Source organism: Mesocricetus auratus, unplaced genomic scaffold, assembly GCF_017639785.1.
Source record: "Mesocricetus auratus isolate SY011 unplaced genomic scaffold, BCM_Maur_2.0 Super-Scaffold_100042, whole genome shotgun sequence".
NCBI lineage: Eukaryota > Metazoa > Chordata > Mammalia > Rodentia > Cricetidae > Mesocricetus > Mesocricetus auratus.
Window position 1 is genome coordinate 6453243 of NW_024429219.1, and position 26674 is coordinate 6479916.

A 26674-nucleotide genomic window follows, 5' to 3' on the forward strand; every position below is an offset into this window, starting at 1 on the left:
CCTCTTCTGGTATGTGCAGACATACGTGGAGGCAGGATGTTGTATTCATAATAAATAAATCTTTAAGAAAAAAAAACTGTCCTCAGTCCTCGAAGTATCTGAGAGTAGAAAAGATGATGCCCAGGGAAAGTGCGAGTCCCCCTGTGTGTACCTGCTGGGGTGGGGTGGGGGATGTGTTCTCAAAACTCCCACCTGACCACTAGGGTCCTTTATCAACTACTGTCCCTGCAGAGATTGTTCCAGAAAGGCCAGCTCCCAGGACTAGGGGGATAGCTAGGTCAGCACAGTGCTTGTCACGAAAGCATGAGGAACTGAGTTCAATCCCCAGAACACACAGAAAAACCAGACAGACATTTGTCATCAGAGTCTGGGGAGATGAGGACAGGAAGACCCCTGGGGTTTTCTGCTTAGCCAGCCAAGTGTGATAAGTGGGCCCTCAATTTTAAAAAGTAGACTGAGGCTAGGGAGACAGCTCAGTGGTTAGTAGCACTGGCTGCTCTTCCAGAGGATTTGGTTCAATCACCAGCACCCACATGATGGCTCACAACTGTCTGTAACTCCAGTCCCAGGGGATCCAACACCTCTCCTGACCTCTGCATTCACGCACATGCGCACACATACAAATCCACATAAATAAAAATAGTTTTAAAGGTGTACCACACCTGAGGAAGAGAGGTGGTACATGAGGTTTTCCTCCAGCCTGCACACACATGTCCCGGCTCCCTGAGTGAGGCTTTGGAGGAAATGCCTGTTAACTCGATGGAATTTATAACCAGAGAGGGGGAGAGCCGTTATAGTGTCTTGGCACCCAGTCCCAGGGGCTGTTTGTTATTGCAGGATTGCCTTACATTCTCTGACTGATTCAGCTTGTGGCACACTCTGGGATGTCTGCCGCATCATTCACGGGGAGAGAGATGGACTTGCACAAGAAAAATAAAACCATCCACTTCCTTCTCCTCTGGCCAACAGCCTTCACCCCAAGAGTAGTTTCCAGCGTACATCCAGCGGCCCCAGTGGTTTTGGGAACAATTCTGAAGCCTGGGTCCAATTCTGTGCCTTCCTTTGAGTTTCCCTGCAGCAAGTGAACATTAAACACAGCGCTCAAGGGAATTCGAGACAGGTGGGAGGGGCCTATAGACAGGTGGGAGGGACCTGCTTTTTGAAACAGTGTTTCAAGTGTCCTGTGCTGGCCTCAAACTCTCTATGTAGCCAGTTGAGGCAATTAAACCATCCACATATGCCCATGTTACTGTGTCTGGACGCCTCAGACACACCTCCATTTAATCTCCCCAACTTCCCCACCGCCGCTGTTTGGCTGTTATTTTACTAAAAGGAAGAACAGAGGCGCAGAGAGAGATGAAGTGAACCCACCCGTCACTGCACAGATAAATGTCAGAGATGACACCGAGGCAGTACTCCTAATGTCCACCCTCAGCTGTGGACACTTCATCCCGTGGAGAGGAGTGCAGGTGAAGGACGGACCTATGGAGCCTTCTGGAGGAAGGGGCCTTTGGCAAGGGTCTCTGGGTTCCAGTGCACACCAAACAGTAGCTGTGATCATTAAGGACACTAAGCCAAGCTCACCCCACCCCTCACCCTTGATCCTAACCTCATTCCACAGCCAGAGAAGGTCACTGGGAGTTTCTCTCTAGAACCTAGAGACCCAGGGCGGCACGATGGCACCTCCACAAACTGTGCCCACACTCTTCCACAGGCAACTGTCAAAGCTGCTGCCTGCTCCGCTCTGCCTTGTAGCCTCTCCCTGGATAAACTGCAGTCTGGCAAGCAGAGAGCGGGAGCCAGCATTACTGAGCAGTTGCTATGGACGCTATTCTGTCAAGCAAATACATGCATCATGTCTCAAGCGATCTTGACGCCCCCAGGAAGCAGTATCTGTCTACAGAAAGTCAGGTCCACGGCTCTAAATGACTCGCACACAGGAGACCAGCAACACAGTACTGCCTCAAACCCTTGTCTGTAAAACTCCAAAGCCGTGTATAAAGTGTGGTGCTAAGCTGGGGGATTTAGAACTGACTTCCAGAGACACAGCTGTCCCTTCTTCATCTATCCCTCCGGATGTTGAGTGGTTTTGTTTATTACTTGTACGTTAGTGTGTGTCTAGGTGTAGTCTATGCACAAGTGTGTGGTAAGCACGTGTGTGTGTGCGTGTGTGGGGTGTGTGTGTTTGCTTCTGTGGGTGCAAGTGGAGGCCAGAGGCTGGCATTGAGACAGTCTCTCACTGAACCTGAAACTCGCTGTCTCAGCTGGGTTGAGTGGCCGGTGAACTTCCAGGATCCTCCTTACCTCCCCCATACACACACCACTCGCTCAGTGCTGGGTTAGAGGTGCACACCCTCCTGCCCAGCCTTTCTGTGAATTCTGGGAGCAGCAGCTCAGGCTCCTCTTCATGTGGTGACGCCAGCGTTTTCCTCACTAAGCCCTCCACAGCCCCTATTTATCACTGAAACAGGATCTTGCTGTTAAAACCCGGTCTCAGATTCTTGGGTTGTAGCAATCCTCCTGCCTCAGCCTTCTGAGTACTGGGGCCAAAGGCATATCCTACCTTGCCTGCACTTGTTGAGCGTTTTCTGAGTGTCTGCTCCATTCCAAGCTCTGGACTGGAGTCTGAAGCAACCTGGCTTCCTTCTATTCACCAGGGACAGCCCTCCAAATTAATGGCAAACTTAGAATGTTTTCCATTGTGCCCAGGTCCTAAGAGGGCCAACCAGGAGCCTGTGGCTACCCCTCAGGGACAGGGGGATTGGCGGTCTTTGTGGGAGAATCCAGGTCTGTTTCAGGAAATCTCTATCTGCCAGATTTCTGTGTAACTGATCAGTCAGAGATGGGGGAAGGTTTCCCGTCAGCCCAGCGTTTGTCTCTCACATGAGCCCGAGACAGACAAACCACAGCCACAGACTCAACCAGCTGTGGACGCATCGAACAGGAAACCCAGAACATCTGGCCCTCCGCTTCCTCTGAAAGCCGCGCACGTCTGGGTGCCTGTGTGTGGCTGCCTGTGCTAGTGTCTGCTTTTCCGTCCCGCTGTTGGTTAGCGGGACTCAGATGCAGACAGAGTTGGAAACCACAGGCCTTGTGGTGACAAGGAGTCAGACACTGGCTCCCAGACCCTGACAGCACATGGCTGCTCCTCAGACAGCATCCCGGGCAGAATCCAACCCAGGCTCCAGGCCACCCTCCAACTCCCAGCTGCAAGTCACCGTGCAAGCAAAGCAAAAGGCAGTCTTTCACTTCTGGGCATAGGTGGTTTTTCAAGCCGCTGTCTGGGAGGTGGGGGGGCTCTGTATAAATATAACTTGGCCTCCATGTGCAGACACAAAATGCAGTGTCTGGATGAAGCTGCTTTTATGATAATTTGGGAATCTGTGGGTGACCACTGAAGCCCTGCGCTGAACAAGGGACTGATTTCCAATTAGTGATGGTGGCCTCCCTCAGAGGTCTGCGTTCGTTGGGGCCCACACCCCATCCTTCTTCTTCTTTTTATTTTATTTTATTTTTTTTGAGACAGGGTCTTATTATGTAGCTCTGACTGGCCTGCAACTTGCTATATAGAGCCGGCTGGCCTGGAATGTACGACACTTTCCAAGTTTTTTTGAAGCAAAGACATATAAGGAAATGGAAACACTCTCAAAAATCATAGCATAAGGTTTAAGTCTTAGTAGCCTTAGGAGGTACACATTATAGGAATGTTTAAACGTCATTAAATTGACACACAGAGAGGGTCTTAGCTCACCCGAGATCGCAAAGCAAGTGAAGAGTAGAAGGTCTTTCACTTGGACAGTGTAGTTTCTGGTTTTGTGTTTTTGTGCGATTTCTGTGTGGATGTGTCTCTGCACCTGTGTGTGTTTCGTGTGTGTGTGTTTCTTGTGTGTGTGTGTTTTCTTTTGCTCTTTTTTTGGTGTTTGTTTGTTTTGTCCTATTCTGGTTTGTTTTACTTTTATGTACCTGGTTTGTTTGTTTTTCCTAATGAGAGGAAAAAAGGGGTGTGGATTTTGGTGGGTGGGTGGGTAGGATCTGGAAGGAGTTTGGGGGGTAGGGGAAGTGAGATCAGAATATATTGTATGGAAAAAAATCTATTTTTATTTTTTAAAAAGTCGGGCTAAGATGCAAATGCAAGTCAGTTAGTTCCTAGCTCCCTGCCAGGCCCTGGATTTCACTCTATCTCTCAGTGAATCGTAATAAACTGCCCAGCACACAGCTGGTGCTCAATAAATACTGCTTGACTTAATCAACCAACTGCACTATCATCTGTGACAGAGACAGTGCCATCTGCATAGGACACACACACAGAGAAACGTCTGCACACATGTACAGCGCAATGGATGCTCTGTTGTTAGTGTTGTCGTCAGGGTCGGAGCCTGGGTCCTGGCAGCCCTGCCAACCTAGGCTCAGCCTCCTGTCCTCAGTAACTGGCTAGTTACAGAAACAAATACTAGTGAAAGGCAGGAAAATGAGATTCATTCAACGTGGAAAAGGAGCAAAGAGGGCCTGTGACCCTGTAACTCCATCTTGAGGGTTCAAATGTGAGGTTTCTGGTTAAACAAGAAACCAGAGGTGTGCGTAACTACGCAGTCCCCGAGAAGGTGTGGTCCCGCCCTTGATCCTCTGCGAGGCGTTAGAGCTGTGTGAAATCTCTCTCTGGGAGACACCAGCATCTCTTTCCTCATTGCTGCCTGGACCATTGCATAGCCAAAGCTCTCAGTCCGCAGCAGGCGTTCAATGTTCCCTGGCGAAGGCTCTCCTCAGCCCACGTTAGGAAGCTGACCCGCAAAAGAGAGCTTGCTGGTCACAGCGATTTGTGAATTCATCCAGCAGTCAGCCGGGCTAGGCAAGGTGCAGGCACGCCAAGAGATGGGAGCGACAAAATAAGCCCAGCACTCATCAGTTAATCGGGCACCGCCTGCAGGCGGCTCAAAGCAAGCCAGCGGGGAGGCTGCAGCGTCTCACTGGTGATTTCTGCAGCTAAGATGAAAGCAGCCAGCTCCCCTCCGCAGACGCTCGCCCTAGACTATGAACTGAAGCTGAGCGAGTGGGCACCGACCCAGGTGGCACATGCGCAGTGTCTCAAGCCATGCTCTTTTTTTTTTTTTTTTCACACCTGCCGAGTCCGCTCCTGAGGCTGGGTTTAAGTCACCCGAACTGCGTGGGATGGTGGCATTATCGGAAAGCGCCAGGGGCAAAGTAGTTGCCGTGGAGATAACGAGAATTGACTAACCCCGTTCCCGTGGTGGAATTGGCTGAAGATTCAAAAGCTCTCGGGAGAGTTGTCAGGACCTTGGTTCTCAACCTGTGGGTCGCGGTCCCTTCGAGGGGAATCGAACATCAGAGACCCGGAATACCAGACATATGCATTATGATTCATAACAGAATAAAATTACGGTTATGGAGTAACAACAAAATTAATATTATGGCGGTGGTGGGGGCCCACTACAACATGAGGAACTGTATTAAGTAAGGGGTCCCAGCATCAGGAAGGTTGAAAAACCACTTCCCTAGGACACGTTCTGCCCAGGTTCCATGGTGGCTTGTTTCTGGTGGCGTGCAAGGGTGATTCAGCAATTTACAGACCCAGGTTAAGAACACCAAAATCTATGGGAGGTGTGTGGTGGCACACCCTTCTTGTGCCAGTATTCGGAAACAGGTCAGCTGATCTCTGTGAGCCCAAGGCTGGTATGGCCTAGACAAGGAGACTGTCTTTAAAAACAAACAACGGTTATAGGTGCTAAAGATGGATCAGTGGGTAAGATCGACGGCCGCACACTCGGAGAACAAGGTTACTACTGTCGCAGTCTCCGTTCTGTGGCTGTGAGGAGACACCATGGTCACAGCAACTCTTATCTAGGAAAGCATTTAACTGGGGGCTAGCTTACAGTTGCAGAGGTTGAGTCCATTGTCGTCATGGTAGTGGGCGTGGCAGCCCACGGGCAGACAGGGCACTGGCAAAGTAGCTGAGAGTTCTACACACTGATGTGCAGTGAGCAGGGGACAGGCTGACCTGATGTGCAGGGAGCAGGGGGACAGGCTGACCTGATGTGCAGGGAGCAGGGGGAGAAGCTGGACCTGATGTGCAGTGAGCAGGGGACAGGCTGGACCTGGCCTAAGCTTTTGAAACCTCAAAGCCCATCCTGCTTGACACAGTTCCTCCAACAAGACCATTACCCCCTAATCCTTCTAATCCTATCAAAGAGTTCTTTGCTCTCCCTAGTGACTAAGCATGATGGTTTGAAGGAACATGGCCCCCATAGGCTCCTAGGGAGTGGCATTATTTGCAAGGATTAGGAGTGTAGCCTTATTAGAGTAGTGTGGCCTTGTTGGAGGAAGTGTGTCACTGGGTCACTGGGGATGGGCTTTGAGGTTTCAAAAGCTTAAGCCAGGCTCCGTGCTCTCTCTCTCTCTCTCTCTCTCTCTCTCTCTCTCTCTCTCTCTCTCTCTCTCTCTCTCTCTCCATGCTGCCTGCTGGCCTGCTGATCTGCATATAGAACTCCAGGCTCCTTCTCCAGTATCATGTCTACCTGAACGTTGCCATGCTGCCCACCATGACAATAATGGACTAAACCTCTGAACCTGTAAGCCATATATAGTTAAATGTTTCCCTTCATAAGAGTTGCCATGGTCATGGTGTTCACAGCGTTAGAAACCCTGAGACACTAAGCATTCAAGTCTATGAGCCTGTGGGGGCCATTCTTATTCAAACTACCAGTTACTAATACCACATGGACGCGGCCAGCCATCGGTGACTCTACAACCTCTTCTGGCTCCCACCTGCGCCAGGCACATGCATCACAGACACACAGGCAGGCAAAGACTCATAGTATAAAGTAAACTTGAGTAAACCCTTTTAGCCTGGCATGTGGCGGCACAGCCCTTTAATCCCAGCACTCAGGAGTCAGAGGAATGCCTAGCTGTTAGCCATTTCCCTCTTTGCCAAACCGATGCGAACAACACGTCTTCACGGTGTACAAAAGGGTTATTCCACAACAATTCTCTGTGTAACTTTCTCTGCCTGATTTTTGGCATCGCATACCTGACTTCGCTCCTCCATTCCTGGTTCTCCTCCATCTCATCTGTTGGCTCTGACTCTTTCCTCCGGCTTCTTCTTCTTCTTCTTCTTCTTGTAAGATTTATTATGTTTACAGTGTTCTGTCTGCATGTATGTCTGCACACCAGAAGAGGACACCAGATCTCATTACAGTTGGTTTTGAGCCACCACGTGGTTGCTGGGAATTGAACTCAGGACCTCTGGAAAGGCAGTCAGTGCTCTTAACCTCTGAGCCATCTCTCCAGCCCTTCCTCTGGCTTCTGGATGTTGCTGATGTAGCAAGGAGCGTTTGCCCTTCCCTTCCCATTGGCCCTCATGACGGCCTCATCCACTTTGGAGGGTGTAAAGACCACTTTCACTGATGACCTGTCTGTATTACTCCAGCCTAGAATGCTACTTCTCCTCAGAGAATGGCTCACCCATTCTTTTAGCTTCTCAGGCTCCAAACCTTGACTGCTCCCTCATCCCACACCCCATTTGTCCTCAAATCCCATTGGCTTTTTCTTCAAGGTAGATACAGAAATAGAGTCTTCAAACACTAACTGTTCCTGACAGCATCTTAGAAAAGACATTTCCCTCATCTCTTACCCGGGCACCCTGTTTCTACATTTATCCCTAGTCCCCTCCCCCACACACTCTGACACACATGAGTTATGTGACACAAAATGAAGGGAACACATCTGACAGATTCACCTTTTTTAATTATTTTATTTCATTTTTTTACATTCCAATCCCCTCCCTCCTCTCCTCCTGCTCCCCTCACCCCCCTCCCAATCGCACCTCCCATCTGCTCCTCAGAGAGGGTGAGGCCTCCCCTAGGAAGTCTACTAAGTCTGTCCCATCATCTAGTTGAGGCAGGACCAAGGCACCTCTCCACCCCCACACCCTGTGTCTAGGCTGGGCAAGGTATCTCTCCATACAGAATGGGCTCCACTAAGTCAGTTTGTGCATTAGTGTTAGGTCTTGGTGACCTCATATATTGTCCCAGCTGCACCACTGTCACCTATATTAAGGGAGTCTAGTTTGGTCTTATGCAGGTTCCCCACTTGTCAGACCTGACTCAGTGATCTCTCACTAGCTCGGGTCAGCTGATTCTGTGGATTTCCCCATCGTGGTCTTGACTCCTTTGTTCAGATTATGACAGACTCATCTTTAGGTCTCTTGTCATTGTTCAGACATTACATACACAAACTAGGATGAGCAACTAAAGCTTATGAGCTACTGTCATATATGGGGCACATCATTAGTTAAAAGGTTCAGCCTGACTGTGAGTCACAAAATCATATGACATATATATGTTTCCTATTGGATCCCTCTCCACACAAAGGGCAGATTTTGACTGCATGCATGGCTCTATCCCACAGGTCAGAGAATCTGTGTACAAAGTGAATTCCAAAATGGCTATTAGCTGGAGCCCTAGGGGTTCCCATCCTCCGTTGCCTGTTAACTGCTTCATGGCAGCTGTGGTTGTTTAAATGAGAATGGACTCCATAGGCTCATACAGCTGACTAGTCACCAGCCAATGAAACTGTTTGGGAAGGATTAGGAGGTGTGGCCTTGTTGGAGGAGTTATGTCAGTAAGGTTGCCTTTGATGTTTCAAAAGCCTCGTCCAGACCCAGTGTCTCTGTCCGCCAGCTGCCTGTGGATCACGATGTAAAGCTCTTAGCTTTTGCTGCAGCGTGGTGCCTGTCTGCTTCCCATCATGACGATCACGGGCTTATCCTCCAGAAACTGTAAGCAAGCTCCCAATCAGACGCTCTCTTTTACACGAGTTGCCATGGTCATGGTGTCTTCTCAGGGCAATAGAAAAGTAAGTAAGCCAGTGACCTTTGAAACATTAATTTACCTTCTTGAATATGAGCACTGGCTAGCTCAGCCTTCCCTTTTACAATGGCAAGACCTCCCTGAAAGGGCAGGGAGCACTGCCAGATGCTTTACTAAGACCTCGGCGGCAACCCTGAATACAGACTCTCCTCACTCCCCGCGATCTCTGCACCGAGGAGCCAGTGACAGATGTTTATTCATGAAGTGTGAGGCGTGCCATACAGGAAAAGCAGGCAGGAAGAGGGAGAGGGAAGAACCTCCAGGGGCTGGCTCTCCCGCGTGTGAAATTGCTTGAGGCCAGCTTCTGCCCAGGCCACAGTGTCTGCAGCAGCCTCCTCTCACAGACACTGGCAGGCACCCACTGAGGCCAAGTCCCTAGCTCACAGGGCCAGGATCCCTCACCTGAGAAGTGAGTTTACATCTGAGGAGGTGTTGGCAGCCATGCATGCTGCCCCCCCATCCCGCTCTGTAACCTGACCCCTGCCTGGGAATCAGAGCACATGGCTGCAGGCTGTGACCTCTCCTCTGCCTCTCTGTCTGTCCATGGTGCTGATAACTTTTCTAATAAACTCACTTCCCAGTAATCTGCCTCAGTGTCCCTCCTGGAGCTCCCCTCTCCCCAAACACCTTTCACAGTAGTTTAGGCAGAAGTGATTTCTGACTGCAGTGGGAAGGGTTCGGTTATCTCCTGGAAGCCCAAACACAATGGGTGACTGGAGGAGTACCGTGTGTGTGTGTGTGTGTGTGTGTGTGTGTGTGTGTGAGTGTGTGAGTGTGTGAGTGTGTGTGTGTGTGAGAGAGAGTGTGTGTGTGTGTGAGAGAGAGTATGTGTTTGGGGGTATGTGTAGTGTGAGTGTGTGTGATGTGTGTATGAGTATGTGTGACAGTATGTGGTGTGTGAGTGTGTATGTGTGGGGGGATATGTGTGGTATGAGCGTGTGAGTGTTATGGTGTGTGTATGAGTGAGTGTGTGTGAAGGTGTGTGGTGTGTGCGTGTATGAGTGTGTGTGTGTGTGTGCGTGTATGAGTGTGTGTGAAGGTGTGTGGTATGTGCGTGTATGAGTGTGTGTGTGTGGTGTGTGTGTGTATGTGTGTGTATGTGTGTGTGTGGTGTGTGCGTGTATGAGTGTGTGTATGTGTGTGTGGTGTGTGCGCGTATGAGTGTGTGATGCTGGGGATGGACCCAGGGCCTTGCGCATGCCGAGCAAGCTCTACTACTGAGTTATGTCTCTAGCCCTCTATTTTATTTATTGCTTCAGTTTCAGTTAAAGTCTAGTTCCCTTAGACTTTCTTTTTTATTGTTTTTTTTTTTTTGAGACAGGGTTTCTCTGTGTAACAGCCCCGGTTGTCCTGGAACTGGCTCTGTATACCAGGCTAGCCTCAAACTCACAGAGATCCACCTGCATCTACCTACTGAGTGCTGGAATTAAAGGGGCGTGCCATCACATCTGGCTCCCTTAGGCTTTCTGTCATGGCAGCTCCTTCCACCCCCATGGCCTGCCTGCTGGCCTCCCTGCTCCAGGTAAGGACCCTAGATTCTTGTGGTGGTTTGAAAGAAAATGGCCCCCTTAGGGAGTGGAAACTACTGGGAGGTATGGCCCTGTCGGAATATGTATGGCCTTCTTGAAGGAGGTGTGTCATTATAGGGATGGACTTAGAGGTCTCCTATGCTCAAGCTACTCCCAGTGTCACAGTCCACTTCCTGTTGTTTTCTGAGCAAGATGTAGCCAGCACCATGTCTGTCTCTGCACACTGCCATCCGTGTCCCACCATGATGGTAATGGACTGAACCTCTGAAACTGTAAGTGAGCCAATGTAAGTATTAGACGTGGATGGAAATGTACCTGGCAGCCAGGAACCAAGAAATGCTACAAAGTCACATCACACAGAAAGCTTCACACAAGAGGCTTATTGGGAAGGAAGAATCCAGGAGGGTGGCTGCCTCTGCTCAGGCAAGAAATAGCAGCAAACTGAACAGGATACAGGGCTTATAGAGAGAGTTTCTCGGGAAGGGGTGGAACTTTTCAGGGTAGAGATTGGTGGAATTTCATGTCCAGGGAATCGGCTTTTAACTCTGAAGGGTGGGGGAAGGGTCCAGCAGTTAGGGTAGTTAGAGTGTTCTGTGGGTAGTTAGAGGTTATGGGGGAGGGGCCAGGCCTGTGGCTTGAGGGGGCTTACAGCCACCCAATTAAATGTTTCTCTTATAAGAGTTGCCATGGTCATGGTGTCTCTGCATGGCAATAGAAACCCTAACTAAGACTTCTCATCAGCAACTCCTCCCATCACTGAAGCCTGTGTTCTCTGCCAGGCCTCTGCTACGCTCTGGCCCCTCAAATCTAGGTGGGGACCCCAGATCACATTCCCACCCACCCATCCCCACAATCTGCTCTCTGGCCCCTCTTCCCAGGTACCACACAGTCAACCCTACCCACTTCCTGTGTCAGAAGTCTTAGCACCTCCTCCAGACTCCTGCTGCCTGGCTATGAGAATCTCCTCACTCTGTAGATATCTTCTAGACTTAGAGTCTACACCTAACCAGCTAAGCCAGAACTGCTACTGATTTCCCCCCATTTGAACATCAATTCTGAGTTACCCCAAGACTCAATCCTAGCTCCCCCACCCCCCGACAGATAATCTATAACCTGGCAAGTTGGGGTAACAGATCTAAACGTATTCTCAATGAAGGAAAGACCAGACAGATTTCCACATCAAGAGACTACCAGACCTCCCTCCCCATGCTTAGGTCCCATCACAAAGCCACAGCTGTGAATAACCAGGTTTACTGTCACAGTACTGACACACAGAAGAACTCCTAAGCAATTAGAAGCAGGACCAAGAGATGGGGGTCGCCTCCCATAGGCCCTTAGTAATAGCACTTTGGGGCAGTGGAACCCAACCCTTCTAATCTCACCAACAAAATTCCGTGTCCAGATGTGTTGCCTCCCATGTGAACTCTCACCTAGCCTGTCCCTCACCCCCACACCTTGATTGACAACTCTACTTGGGGGAGTTTCACTCAAAAATGTCCCGGTGCCTATTCCTGTTAGAAAGACCAGAGGCTAAGAGACCTGATCTGGCTGAGTAGCTCAGCTGGTAGACTGTTTACCTACCATGCGTAGTCCTAAATTTGATCCTAACTAAGCACTCCATAAATCTGAGGGTGGGATGCATGCCTGAAGTTCAGGACTCAGGAGGCTGAGCATCAGGATATCAGGGTCATCCTCGGCTACATGGGAAAAAGCAAAACTGTCCCTGTTAGAAATAAGTTTGGGGTCTCAAAGAGTGACAGTAGTGACATGTCTTGGCAAGGCAAAACTACTCTTACCCAAGAGGTGCAGCTACTCACAAAAGCCGGAGATCAGGGAAGGCGCTGGACTTCAGGTGGTGGCTTCATCTGTTCTCCATTGACTTGGGTCTGACCTCATAGTCCTCACCATTGGCTAGTCTAAAAATTGGCATTCAAGGAAAGCAGGCAGAGGTTGGCCACTTAGCTCCCTTAAGTTTGGAGAATGCAGCGGGACTTTTATGTATACACAGATTTTCCTGGGTGGGGGTATAGAAACATTGGCATGCAGGTGGGGGAGATACAATTTCTTTTTATATATGGGGGGAGGGCTCAAGACAGGGTTTCTCTGTTTGTAATCCTGGGTATCCTGGAACTCACTCTGTAGACCAGGCTGGCTTCAAACTCAGAGATCCCCCTGCCTCTGCCTCTCGAGTGCTGGAACTAAAGGTGTGCAGCACCATCACCTGGTGATATACAAAAATTTTAATTCCTTGTCACAAACACAGGTTTTATAGTGCTTGGTAGAAAAAAACCTCATGTTTGATGCTTCCTACAATCCCCTCCACCTCCTTGCCAGAGAAGAGTCCAAGGCAATCATTCGGATTCGAGACAGAATTAACTGATGGAATGTACTTTGTGTTGTTCAGCCAAAGAGATGTCTCCTAAATCCCACTGGGCTTGCTTGGCTTACAACATGGATGCTCTACGGGGAAGCCGAGTCTGTCTCCTTAAGGCGTGGAGCACTTGGCAGTAGCTGTGTGGTACCCTTCTGTGGCCTCCAAGTCTTCTGTTCCCAAACCAAATGCCTTTCCCTCTTCCAAAATAGTTTTCTTTTCTTAATGGTGCTTTTGAGGAACATCTTGGTACATAAATCTTTCCCGACTTGTCTTTAGACGCCTTTCTATAAATGAGACTTCTGGGGAAAGTGTTTCTGTTGTAAGTTTCCTAATTACCTTCCAGAGAGGGTGTTGTGGTGTGCAAGCCCATGGGCAATTTACAAGATCTCATGTAATCTTCCCGCCCCAGCAGCTCCAGGAATTCTCCTCCTTTTTAATCATTGCCAATCTGATAAAGGAAAATGCTTATCTCAGGGTTGCTTTCATTTGCATTTCTTTGATTACCAGTAAGACTGGACTCCTTTCCAGTCACTTCCTACACTGCCTCAGTCAAGTTTCAGAGCTAAATTCGGGACCTTGCATGTATTCCTGTTCAATTTTATCTCCTTGGGATTAACCAGGCATTCCTTCCTGTTGAGATAATTTTGGATCTCAATGTTGCAATCCAACAGATTGGCCATCCTTCCCAGTCTGGGGCTGTTTGCACAGTTGATAAGCAGCTATCTTTGGTCCCATCCAAGTCGTTGATAGAACGCTAAAGAGATTAAAGCCAAGGACAGAATTTTTTGGCCTGCCACCAGAGAATTCTTTGGACTGACACTGTCCCATCTGTTGGTACAATTCCGCATCACCATGCTCCAGAGTCCCAGTGGTGTAGGGAGCCTTTACCTTAGACATGGGGTCTAGGCACAAATTCCAGCTCTGGCCCTTTCTAGCTGCGTGAAATGGTGTCCCCTTCCATGGAGATATCCTCAAGCCTCAGTAGGCTTTTTGTCACTGTTTTGGTCCATAAATTTCATGAGAAGTAGTGAAGCTATAGAGAGCAGTGTGGATGCCCACTGCCTCCCTTTGGTTTAGTAAGACTATCCAAGGCATCACTTTGGGCATCAGCGCCAACCCCATCGTTACCTTTCTGTATGCCCACCAACCGTACACTTAACCACCCACTTCTGCCTAGAAGCAACCCTAAACTCATTGGCCTTTCTTTGAGGTTTTGGATTTTTAGTTTGTGATGATGTGGCTTAGTTGCTAGAGTGCTTACCCAGCACGCAGAAGGCCCTGGGTTGGATCCCCAGCCCCACATAAAATAGGAGTGATGACAGGCATTGCCAGTACTGGGGAGGCGGAGGCAGGGGGAGAAGTTCAGGGCTGTCTTCAGTCATGTAGACGGATGCCCTGGCTACTTTATGTCAGTTCGACGCAAGCCATCATCACCTGAGAGGGGGGAGCATCAATTCAGAAGATGCCTCCATAAAACCAGGCTGTGGGAACACCTGTGGAACATTTTCTTAGTGATTGACATGGGCCCAGTCAAATTGTGGCCGGAGCCACCCTTGGGCGGATGGGTATGGCCGTCCCTGGGCTGGTGGTCCTGGATTCTGTAAGAAAACAGGCTGAGTCAGGGGGTGGTGGCACATGACTTTAATCCCAGCACTTGGGAGGCAGAGGCAGGTGGATCCCTGTGAGTTCGAGGCCAGCCTGATTGGTCAACAGAGTGAGTTCCAGGACACCCAGAGCTGTTACACAGAGAAACCCTGTATCAAAAAAACAAAAAACAAAACAAAACAAAAAAAACAGGAAGGAAGGAAGCAGACTGAGCAAGCCCTGAGGAACAAGCCAGTAAGCAGCACCCTCCATGGCCTCTGCATCAGCTCCTGCCTCCAGGTTCCTGCTTTGTCTGAGTTCCTGCCCTGACTTCCTTGTGGTGGACTACAGTGTGGAAGTGTGAGTCAAATAAACTCTTTCCTCCCCAAGTCGCTTTGGTCATCACCACAATAAAGACCCTGACAAAGACAATAGAATTTGAGGACAGCCTGAGATGCATGGGATCCTGCCTCAAAAACAAACATTCCAATAAACCCAGCGTTTGCTTTTGGTCTTCGTGGTTCCTCACAGCACCCTAAAATACAAGAGGTGCTCAGTACCCCTGCCAAGGCTTGTCTGTCCTAACCCCCCTTTCAAACCATGGATAAGAAAACCTCTAGGAATACCGCCTCTCTTCCGGGCACAGACGGGGATCAGGGTGATGGGAGGAAGGTGCAGAAACAGGGAAAGTGGGAGTGGTGGTTCATGCAGTTTCCTCTACAGAGGGAAACGTGGGCTGTGTCGTGCAGTGCATGCGTTAGGTGCCTGCATAAGGACTCTGCATGCAGAAACCAGCATGGCTGCATCGTGCATGCGTTAGGTGCCTGCATAAGGACTCTGCATGCAGACTCTGCATGGAGCTGGGGCCGTGTGGAGCTAGGCCACCGGCAGCTCCGTGACTCCGGTGTCAACAGCCCCAGCTGCTGAGACTCTAAACTGTTCCGTTCCCTTTAGAAGCAGGCGCCTCCGGCCTGTTCTCTTCCTCTTCTTCCCATCTCTGCTCCCCTCCCTTCGCTCCCTTTCCCAACAATCTCCATGTGGGCTTGTTGAGCTTGGTGGATCATGTTGCATCGGAGCTGCAACAAAGAACAACAAGCAGTGCATCCTTGCCATGCTGGCACTGGGGAGGCTGAATCAGGAGATTCTGTAAGTTCAAGGCCAGCCCAGGCTACAAAGTGAGGCTCTGTGGGATGGTTTCATTTGGGGGGAAGGGGAAGGTCTTTTCGAGGCCAACAAACAATTGAAACCACAAGAGGCCATGACAAAAATAGCTTCCACAGCCCTGCAAGAGACAACACTATTATCATTCTATGACGATAATATCATCCCCAAGTGATTTTACACCCTGAGTTACTTCAGTATCAAGGCCAGACATGGTTACCACAGGAAACTTCCACTCCATATAACAGACCAAGAATTAAGGGGGAAATTGGGCTCCTGGTTTAACTGACATAATGGCACCGTCAGCCTGGTCTATCGGCTTCTTCCTTCCTCTTTTTTTTTTAATTTCTAATATGTATATATATATGAATTTTTGCCTAAATATATGCATGTTCATTATTCTTGGAGTATGCTTGGTGCCCATAGAAGCCAAACAAGAGTGTCGGATCCCCTGGAGTTTGAGTCACAAAAAGTTGTGGGCTGCCATGTGGGGGTACTGGGAGCTGAACCTGGGTCCTCTGAAGAGCCGCCAGAGATCTTAACCGCTGAGCCATGTCTCCAGCCCTGGCTTTTGGATTCCTATCACCACACCTGGACAGCAGCTATTGGTGCCCAGTGACGTGTCCAACCTGAGGCCGCAAATGGCCCAGGATAGCTGGAAGTGCCACCTACAGCAAAATTGTAAACTTGTCAAAGCATTGCTATTTTTTCTGAATTTTGTTTTCTTGCTTGCTTGTTTGTTTTTGTGACTCAGTTGCAGGTGGCAACATCGTGTTGCAGTGTCCAAAGACTGGACACTCCTGGTGCTGACAGTGACCCTGTGTACTTAGTATAAGATGTCCAAAATTCCTTTTTAGTGTGTCTGTCCTAGCTCACTGGTGGCGATGATAGTAACAAAGATTGCCCTGCCCTGAGGGACGGTGTCCCTCTTAAAACTCATGTGGAATTTAATCCCTGCAGTGTGGTAAGGCCTTTGGGGGGGTGATGGAGTCATCCGAGTGCCACCATCGGGAATTAGATACGGTAGAGAAGGCCTGAAGGTTCTGAGTGAGATGTCCTTCCCTAAACTTCTACTGTCTCATTGGGAAGCAGCAGGAAGGGTTTGACATCACCAGATGTCAAATCCAACTCCCTGCTTCCAGAACCAGGAGAAATAGATTTCTAACATTAACGAATTACTCAGTCTGTGAAGTTTCATCATAACAGCACGAGCAGACTATAATAATGCTTGTCGATTTCCTGCTGTGCCCCGGAATTAACCCTTTAGACCCAAGGCACAGAAGAGAGAGACCCGCCCAAGCCCACCCACTTATAAGAGGTAGAGCTGGGACTTGAACTCAAGCAGTCTGACACTACTGAATGACAGCATCTCCCTGTTCAAATGAGGCTAAGAGGGAATATTTAGGAATTATTTCTCAGGGCTGGAGAGACATCTCAGTGGTTAAGGGCGTGTACTATTCTTACAGAGAACCCAGCTTCGGTTCCCAGCACCCACGTTGGGCAGCTCACAACCTATAACTCTGGCTCCAAAGGGACTCAGTGATCTTTTCTGGCCTCTGGGGTTACTTGCACACACTTACAATTTTTTAAAAATAAATCTTTAGGACAAAAGAAACTATTTCTCTCTGAAAGTGCACTGCAAAGTAGCCTCGGGTACAGTAGAGCACAGACTAACTCTCATCTGCCGGACAAACCTCTCGGAATGAGCAAGGGAATGAAGAGCCTGAATGGCCCACTAACCAAAGGGGAGCACGTCCACCTACAGCCGGTGTCTGTGACCGAAAAGCAGGACACACCAACACCGGGCTCTGGATTCCAGCCTGGACTTCCTCATCATGAGACAGGCCTACGTTATACTGCCTCAGGAACATCTGGTTCGTGAGACCCACTACAGATGTGTCCAGGGCTCATCTGCAGCCAGTGGGTTCCCAGTCCTGTCTTCCAGTTGCTAGCCTGCCCTGCTTCCCAGGACGAGATTTGGAGTCTCCAAACTAGAGTGTAAGTAAAACATTTTAACACAAGTCCTTTCAACCGCAGCAAGGTGACTGACTGCTGACGAAGCTGGCAGGAGCCGCTCATGAACTCACTCCGCCTGACATCTTTCAAGGGGCTCTTGCCAAGCGCAATTGGCCGCTTCGTAATTACGAAAAGATCTGAGCTGTTTCCACTCCACCAAGGTTAGGCCCACTGGTATCTGATTCAGTGTTTACTTCATGAATGAGGTCAGTTCCCAGCACAGCTGGGGCTCAGGAGCGGGAGACTGGTCAGCAGACGAGTCCAGGTTGCAATTCCACCCCCGGGTGTTAGCCTTAGGGCAGCCAGCTTGCGGCTCAGCTCGCTTAGCCACACCCACCCCTGCGTGTTTTCTGGGGTCTGACTCCCTGGAGAAGCAGACCCCAGCCTGATGCAGCCCCCACACGACGGAGCGGCAGCCAAGTGTCCCACACACGGTGCTTCCTTCTGCAACCTGCCTCTTCGGTGCCGCCACACTGCGCTCCTGGCCGCCCCCTCGTGAACTGCAGGACTGCCAGGAAACAGGGTAGGTTTATTTTAGGTTTTTGTTTTTTGTTTCAGGATAGCTCTACATGGGTGGTATGAGAGTGACTCAGTGTCTTGGAAGCCACCTCTAAAGGTAAAGAAGTCCCACAGGCCAGAGTGCCCGCTCTGCCTGTCTCTCACACAGAGACAAGAACAAACACAAAAGCTCAATAGGTTCGAAACCCACTGGGCTGGGGACGTGGCTCAGCTGGTAGTCACTTGCCCAGCCTGCTGGAAACCTGGGATGGAGCCCCGGTGCCAGGCCTGTAGTCCCAGCACTCGGTGGGGAAGCAGGAGGGCCAGAAATTCAGTTGGCTACACAGTGAGTTTGAGGCCACCTTGTCTAAATAAAAATAATCATGGAGACATACAGGCAGGGCCCGGACTTGTGTGGGTTTTTTGTTTTGTTTTGTTTTTGTTTGTTTGAGGGGGGCAGGGTCTCACTCTGTAGTCCTGCCCGCCAGATATCTGCTTCCCGAATGCTCAGACTAAAGGTGTGTGCCCCCGTGCCTGGCTCCAGACTCCTGCAGAGACTCCTTCTTCAAATAACCCTTCTCCCAGCGACAGCACTAATCCATCCCTGGCAGAGGAGCACTCGTGACGTAAACACTCTTAAAAGCTCCACTCTACTGCCTATGGTGAGACACTCCTGTAGCCCCAGAACTTAGGAGGCTGAGGCAGGAGGATTGTGTGTTTGAGGTCAGCCTGGGCCACGTAGCAAGAACCTGCCTCAAAACTGGGGGGTATCCCACCCTTCGACACTTGTGCTTTGAAGATCAAACTTCCAAGGCATGGTTTGAGGGGTTGTCTGTCAAACTCTAGCAAGCCCTAGAAAAAGCTCGTGTCTTCGCCCTCTTCAACCTCCTGGCTATGGCCCTGTGCATTCTTGCCTAAGGCAATGCATACGGCCCTGCTGAAGCCTGAACACATCAGGCACACACAGGCCACCCTTCCTTCCACAGGGCCTTAGTACACGCTGTCCGCTCCCCCTGCACTACCTTGAGGGTGACCACTCATCTCATTTCTTCTCTTCAGCCTTTACACGCATGCTCCCTTTCTGGGTCCTTCCCCTCCACCCTCTCCCATACCCGGGGAACTCCCCCTGAGCTTTGATCACTGTTTTCAATAGCGAGTTTTGTTTTGTTTTGTGTTTTCATTCCCCATCTGCACCTCCACTATCTGCTTCAGGCCAGCTCCGAGAGTTTCTGTCCTTGCCTTGACTTCACAGCTCAATGCTAGCCCCGCCTGGCAGCTCCACACACCAGGCACTGGCCTAGACTCTGGGCACTCCTGCGAGAGGTTTTCCACAGCTGAGGAATTTGTTCTGCTCCAGGGAACTACGTTGGTACATTCAAGGCAGCCTTGTGTGGTCTGGTTTCTTGGAGACTTGCAAAGTGGGTATGGACTGTGTCAGCGAGCCTCCCGACTCCCTACGGCTCCTCTGACTCTATGTGAGGACTGTTTTCCCAAATGACAAGCAAGTGGGGCTATTGACGTTGCCTTTTGACCAGCCCCAGGAGGAAACGCACCTATGATGCTGCCCCCACACACACACACTCCTTAACAGGACTGCTGAGCTGGCGATGAGGTCGGCGGTCTGTGAGGCCCCGCCGCCTGGCCTTTCACTGAGGGCCAGAAAATTGACCCCCACACAAGCCTCTGGAAAAAAAGCCAGCCACCCTGCAGCCTGAGTCTCTTCCGCCCCCTTCTCTAACCTCCTGAAGCTCCCGACTGGACCAGCCCCAGGTGCTTGTCCACAGGTTCAAGCAGCGCAGGAACCCAAAACCTTAACCCGAGAAGGTGCAGAGGAGCCCTTCCAACAAATCCCAACTAGTTTTAACAAAAGTCTTTTGAGCGTGTCGGGTGGCCCCAAAGTAACCTCTTGATTTCTGTTTTGAAGGGAAAATATTTCCAGATCTGAGTAGCTGCTGGGCCGGACTCGGCATCTATGAATCCTTCGTTATGTGACCTTAGCCGCATCCGCTAAGCTGCTGCCAGGCTAGATTGCAGAAACGACCTCAAAGCAAAGATGTTGGAAAAAAAAGAATCAAGAGGTCTGAAATTTGCCCCATCAAGTCTTTTGAAACCAAACTGTCCACATTTTTAAGGGTTTGACGTAATAACATTCCCAAGTAAGACTACATTTTGAAAAACAAGGATTGTTGTTGTGTGTGTGTGAGTGCTTGGTGTGTGTGTGTGGTGTGTGTGTGTATGTGTGTGTGTGTATATGTGTGTGTGTGTGTGTGTGTGTGTGTGTGTGTGTGTGTAGGAATGTGAGAGGTTCCGCATAGTCCTTAGGAAATCAACTTTGAGGCTGGAAATTTGAGATGCGTGGACAGAGCGGACCACGAGGCTGCACTTGCCCCAGTGAACTCACGTGGTGTTGAGACTGCCTGGAGTTGTCTGGAAGTTAAATGCTAGGCTCTGGAAAGGGCTGGCCGGGAGAGCCGGCTGCTGTTACTCTAAGTGCACCGCTGGCAGCGTTCTATTTAAAGTCCTCATGCCTGGTACTTGAGCGCCGCTGGTTCTCCGGTGGGTGCCCTGGAACCCTGGGCTTCTTATCCAGCATCAGACGGCGTCACTCGTCGGCATGCTGACCGGGAAGGAAAGACCATTATAGAAACAGCAGGGCCACGTCTTTTGCCTCTGCTGCCGAAACTGGTCTCGTGTGAAGACTAGAGGATCCTACAAAGGGTGCTGGGGTTTGGGACAGAAGGGCCAGGAGACTGGATGAAGAATGCCCCGATTGTCACACCAGAGAGAAAGCTGCACACGCTCACCCAGTGCCCTGCATCTCAGCATGCTTACCCAGATAAACCCAGGCCTAGAGCCTTCCGAGGCCTCTGGAGAAGCAGATCTCAAGAAAGGAAGGAGACCCCGAAGTGACCCTGAAAATAAAGGCCTTTGTCCTCAAACCTGGAGATCCGAGTTCAATTCCCAGGACCCACAGGGTAGAAGAGAGCAGGTCCCCATAAGTTCTCCTGTACTTGCCACATAGAACCAATCGCAAGCGTCCTCTGACCTCTACACACACATACACACACACACACTCATGCACGCACGCACTAAATAAGTGTGTTTAAAAAGAACTGGAAAAAGAAAGAGGAAGGAAATTTGAGGGATCAATTAAAGACAGGCAGGGGTTGTATATGGTGGCACTGTGTACCCTGTGACCCCGGCACTGAGAAAGTGGAAGCAGGAGGACCAGGAGGTCAAGGTCACCCTGAGCTGTTATAGAAGACCCTGTCTAAATGAAACCAAGAGAGGGAGAGGGGAAGGGAGGGGGAGGAGGAAGAGACAAGACAGAGGGTCGGGGGCAGAGTCCTCCTGAATCAGACTCAGACTCCGGCTTAGCTTCCCAGTTCTTCCTTCGTTTCTCCGGGTCTCTCTTCCAACCACAGAGACTCCCCCTCTTCCCCTCCCTCATCCTGTCCAGCCTCTCACCCTTGGAGGCTCAGGACAGCAAGGGAGACTGAATGACACAGCAGTGCCACCAGGTGCCTGGACTGGCTGCCGTGCCCAGGACTGAACAAGGCTGTGATTGTGAACTGTGCACGGGGCTCTTCACGGTGGTCTCACAGAGACAGGGCCTTTGACTGAGGGGAGAGAGGCATTCCATAGATTTTTCACGTGCAAGCAGATATTTCCTTTGTGAGTTTCTAGACTAAATAACACTCCCTTCATCTAAGGATCGGTGCGCGCTGCTGGCCTGGCCCTGTCCTCTGCCAGTGGGAGGAGGGGGAGCCCTCAACTGCCCACAGCCAGGGAGACAGAGAGGAAGAAGTCCTTGTAAGAACACCCATGCTGTCCCCTCTCTGCCATCCAGGTCCCCTTCCAACACTGAGGAAGTTTTTTGGCAGGCCATTGGGACATTTTCCCCGCCTCAGTGAGGTGATAGGACAGACTTAGTTGAAATCCTAGGGGAGGCTTTCCTCTCTCTGAGGAGCAGATGGGAGGTGGAGTGGGGAGGAGGAGGGGAGAGTGGAAGGAGAGGAGGCGGGGGAACTGGGATTGTATTGTGATAGATAGATAGATAGATAGATAGATAGATAGATAGATAGATAGATGATAGATGATAGATAGATGGATGGATGGATGGATGGATGGATGGATGGATGGATAGATAGATAGATAGATAGATAGATAGATAGATAGATAGATGATAGATGGATGGATGGATAGATAGATAGATAGATAGATAGATAGATAGATAGATAGATAGATGGTTAGATACTTTTACTCATCTATGTAGGAACACACTTAAGCCAAGTTTACTTTGTGAGGGGAGGGAGGGTCTCCTGTCTCCCAGGCTGAGGGTGACCCTGAACTTCTGGGTCTCCTTCCTCTACCTCCCCAGTGCTGGTGTCACAGGCATACACCACCACACAGCAGTGCTGGGGGTGGAGCCTGGAGCGTCATAAACTCTGGGGAAGCACCACCAACTGAGCCTAGCCACCCAGGGCACGTTTAGGGTCACAGGCAAGCAGAGCAGATGGTAGCAATTCTGATTACCCGCCCTGCACATGACCTCCCTGGCCATCAACACCTTGCACCCCCTGGGACATCCCTTGCCCATAAAACCTTGTGGCCACGCTGTAAGCACCCGAGGTCTCTGTGTCAGGGTTCACGGTCAGAATTGCACAATCCGTGAATAACTTCTGCTTTTATTGTAGCCTACGAGGGAGTTTCAGTGACCAACAAATTGCGTGAGCTGAGGCTCCATCCCAACACTGACCACTCCTAATCTGTTTCCACAGTTGTGTCTTTTCCAGAAAGTCAGGGCAGGGCTTAGACAGTGGGTAGTCTGTCCAGATTGGCTTCTGCCGCTAGTAATGTGTGTCTTTTGTCTTCTTTACTTCCTCCTCCTCTCTCTTTTTAAGACAGGGTCTCGCTGTGTGACCTTGGCTGGCCTAGAACTCACTATATATAGACCAGGCTGGCCCGGAAGTCACGAAGATCCACCTGTCTCTGCCTCCCAAGTTCTGGGATCAAAGGCGTGCGCCACCACACCTGGCTTCCTCCTCATCTTTTCATGGCTGAACCTCTGCCTTTGCTGTAGCGATGAATAATAAGTCCATTGTCTAGATGTATCAATTTTCATATAATTTTAAGAAACCAGATTTTTTTCCTTCTCTCTCTCTCTCTCTCTCTCTCTCTCTCTCTCTCTCTCTCTCTCTCTCTCTCTCTCTCTCTCTCTCTCTCTCGTTTATTAACAAGGAAAGTATCCCAAGTGCGGCAGTGGGTAGTGAGCTTAAAGTAAAGCCAAAAAAACAGGAAAAAAATCCAAGAAGCTGAAGTTTTATAATTCATTAATAATACTTTTATTATAAATAAACTAAATATTTTATATTAAATATTTAAAATAATATTGTAAGGAAAGCTACAATAAAATAAAAACAGTATTTGACTCAAATAGAACAACTTTTCAATGACGTTTTAAAGTTTAGTATGTGCTTGTGTACATGTGTGGGCACACAGAAGCCACAGTGCACATGTGAGAATCAGAGAACACATTGCAGGCATCCGTTTTCTCCCTCTACCATGGGAGTCCTGGAGGTTGGACTAGGGTTTTCGGGCTCGGCAACTGCAACTTTACTGCTGAGCTATCTCGCTGGCTCAGAACACACCAACACCATCAATACGAAGGCTGTTGGCACCCTCTCTGGCTTCGGTAAGTAAACCAAGGCACAGAGAGAGCCTGACTCACGTGTGATACAGGAGTCTGTGCCGTGTACCGTGGAGGAATGATGGCGTGGAGCTGGGTTGTGGCTGAGCTGGCCTTCCACTGAAAGCTAAGCTTCCTGCCTCCCTCCCTCCCTCCCTTTTTATGCTGTGTGTGTTTGTTTGTTCATTGTTGGGAGGTGCAAAGGTTTACATGTGGAGGTCAGAGGACAGCTTGGTCCTCTCCCGTCTGTGTACAGGTCCCGAGGGTCAAGCTCTGGTCGGCAGGCTTGCAAGGCAAATGCCTCTACCCACTGAGCCATCCTTCCTCTCTCCTTTTGCTCCTGGGGAAAGGAGGACCACTTGCTAACTGGGAATGTGGAGAGGAGCTGGGCATGCTTTTATTGCTGACATCCTGGACCCTGAAGCAGGAAGGAGCAAAAGTTGGAGACCAACTGGGCTCCGTAGTAAGTTCCGGTTCTGTCAGGGGCCACACAGCAAGACAGTGTCTCTAATTAATTCATTAATTAGTCAAAGCCAGTGCGCAAAGCCGGAAGTACTATGCAGTGGTTCACACGTGTAATTCCAGCACTTCGGAGGCTGAGGCAGGGGGACGTCTGTTTTGAGGCCAGCCTGGGTGACGGAGTGAAACTCTTTCTCAAAATCAAAAATGGCAACTACCAAAAGAAATCAGTCTAGAAAGGGCTGATGGAATAACCGAAACTAGAGTTTAGTCTCCATGAAATGGGAGCTGGCATCAGAGAGACCTCGGGCAACTAACAGGCGTTTCAGAGACCATCCTGATGACATGCCTCATCTTGCATGCCTCACCCTACCCCTGGGATTGCTCAGTGCTATCTGGATTTCCGCGACCAAGGCTGAAATCCCACCACAGCAACACCCAGCGCAAACAGCAAAGCTTACAAACGTGTCTGCCCAGAGGCTCAACAGGAAAGGAATACACTCTTCAGAACCCAGCCTCGCCAGCCTGTGTTCAGGGCATCCCACAGACATCCTGAGGGTATCCCACGGCACGGACATCCTGAGAGTATCCCACGGGTCCCACTCATGAGAACTCCTTAATACTCGTTGATAAGGACTAGGAGGGCGGGAATGGCGATGGGAAAGGGTGCCCAGGGAGCTTCTCGATGAGATGCTCAACCAACAAACACATCACGGCTCTATCTCCTCCTCCCTTGTCCATCCCCACTGAGGGGCTGGGAAAGCCAAGTCCACCTTACAGGACCCTGCCAAAGATTCTAGAAGGGGCTTTGTTCTTCCGTGGACCCGAGGAGGCTGGGAAGATGGCTCAGTGGCTCAAGTGTTTGCCCCACAAGCGTGAGGCCCAGCTCCCGGAACCCACGTGGGAAAGCAGAACACCATGTGCTTGCAGCGCAGGGGAGGCGGAAACTGGAAGCTATGTAGTTCCTGGACAGCCAGTCTAGACAAATCATGAGCTCCAAGTTCAGTGAGAGGTCCTGCCTCAGAAAGTAAGATAGCAAGCCGGATACTACTGACTCTGGCTTCCACACTCACATACTCACTCACACACACACATACACACACACGTAAACATGCACTCACACACATGTGCACACACAACTACATACACACAAAAAAATGAAGGACGATGATTGAGGAAGGCACAGATGCTGACCTCTGGCCTCCACACACACGCTCCCCCCTAAAATAAAAAAAAATGAATAAATGGGTTAGAGGAGCATCTTTTGCCTGTTTCTGTCCTGACTGTGGGCACAACTTTTGGAACGACAGCAACCATGTATTAACATGAGGCGAACCTAAAGCCACTGATAGTCTAGTTCACAAAGACCGCCACCTGCTACCCTTCGCTGCCCAGGTGTAACTCGCTAGGGGGTGAGGAAGGCCTGGAACACCAGCAAACTGAAGGGGGACTCACTGTGCCATTAAAACTAACTGCTGGCCTCCTGCCCTCAACAAGTATAAACAAAACAAGATGTTAAAAAGTAACCGCTCCCGTTTTAGTTCCCGCCAAGGTCCTGAGGCAGAGAGCAAGCCAGCAGGGACCAGGGATGTCTCAGCGCAGAGCTGCCTGAGCAGAGCTGGCCAAGAGACATCTGCACCCGGTGACTGCCCCCAGGTGGAGGGTGGCAAGGCTAAGGGGGAGACGACGGGTACTCTATCCTGGGATGCTGTAGCACTGCCCTTCCTGCCCTGGCCCTGCAGAAAGAGACCATCGAAAGATGCGGCCAGGAGCACTGGGGTCAGACCACTGGTGTTGGTTTTAATAGCACCAAACCCCAAAGTCAGAAGGAGGAACGGTGAAGAGGGGCAGCTGCCCTGGGCTCCAGCCCACAGGCGGTCAAGGGGGGCAGGAGTGATTTCTGTGGGCCTTGAGGAAGCCAGGACCCAAGCAGCCCGGCAGGATAAGGCAAGGAGGCCTAGGAGCCTAGGGAGTGGGAGGGAGGACATGGGCAGAACTGTGAGGGAGGTCGGTTCCTGGGGCTGGGTGCGATAAGAGCCCACACTGCTCTTACAGAGGGCCAGGACTTGGTTCCCAGCGCCTACACGGCAGTTCACAACTGCCTATAACTCCAGCCTCAGGAGATCCCGGGTCTTCTTGTGGCCTCTGGGGCCAGTACACACCTTGTGCACAGATGTGTGCAAGCAAGGCGCCCATACAAACAAGTACATTCTTAATGATAAAAGGAGTCAGACTATTCTCCGAATGTGGGCTAGCCCCTTCCCAATTAGCTCAGTGCTGTTCATATGTCTGTCTCGCCGGGCAGTGGTGGCGCATGCCTTTAATCCCAGCACTCGGGAGGCAGAGGCAGGCGGATCTCTGTGAGTTAGAGGCTGGGCTGGACCGATAGCCTCCAAAACAATACAGAGAAACCCTGTCTCATAAAAACCAAAAAAAAAAAAAAAAACCAAAACATATGTCTGTCTCCTACTGAATCCCTTCC

At 50.2% G+C, this 26674-nt stretch overlaps 1 long non-coding RNA gene across 1 annotated transcript; it reads left to right on the forward strand.

Moving 5' to 3' along the window:
• Positions 1–17795: 17795 nt before the first annotated feature.
• LOC110342697 lies at positions 17796–20983 on the forward strand. Its single transcript, XR_005872903.1, has 2 exons — positions 17796–18069; positions 19969–20983. It is a non-coding gene; the product is annotated as an uncharacterized LOC110342697 (long non-coding RNA).
• The last annotated feature ends 5691 nt before the right edge of the window (positions 20984–26674 follow it).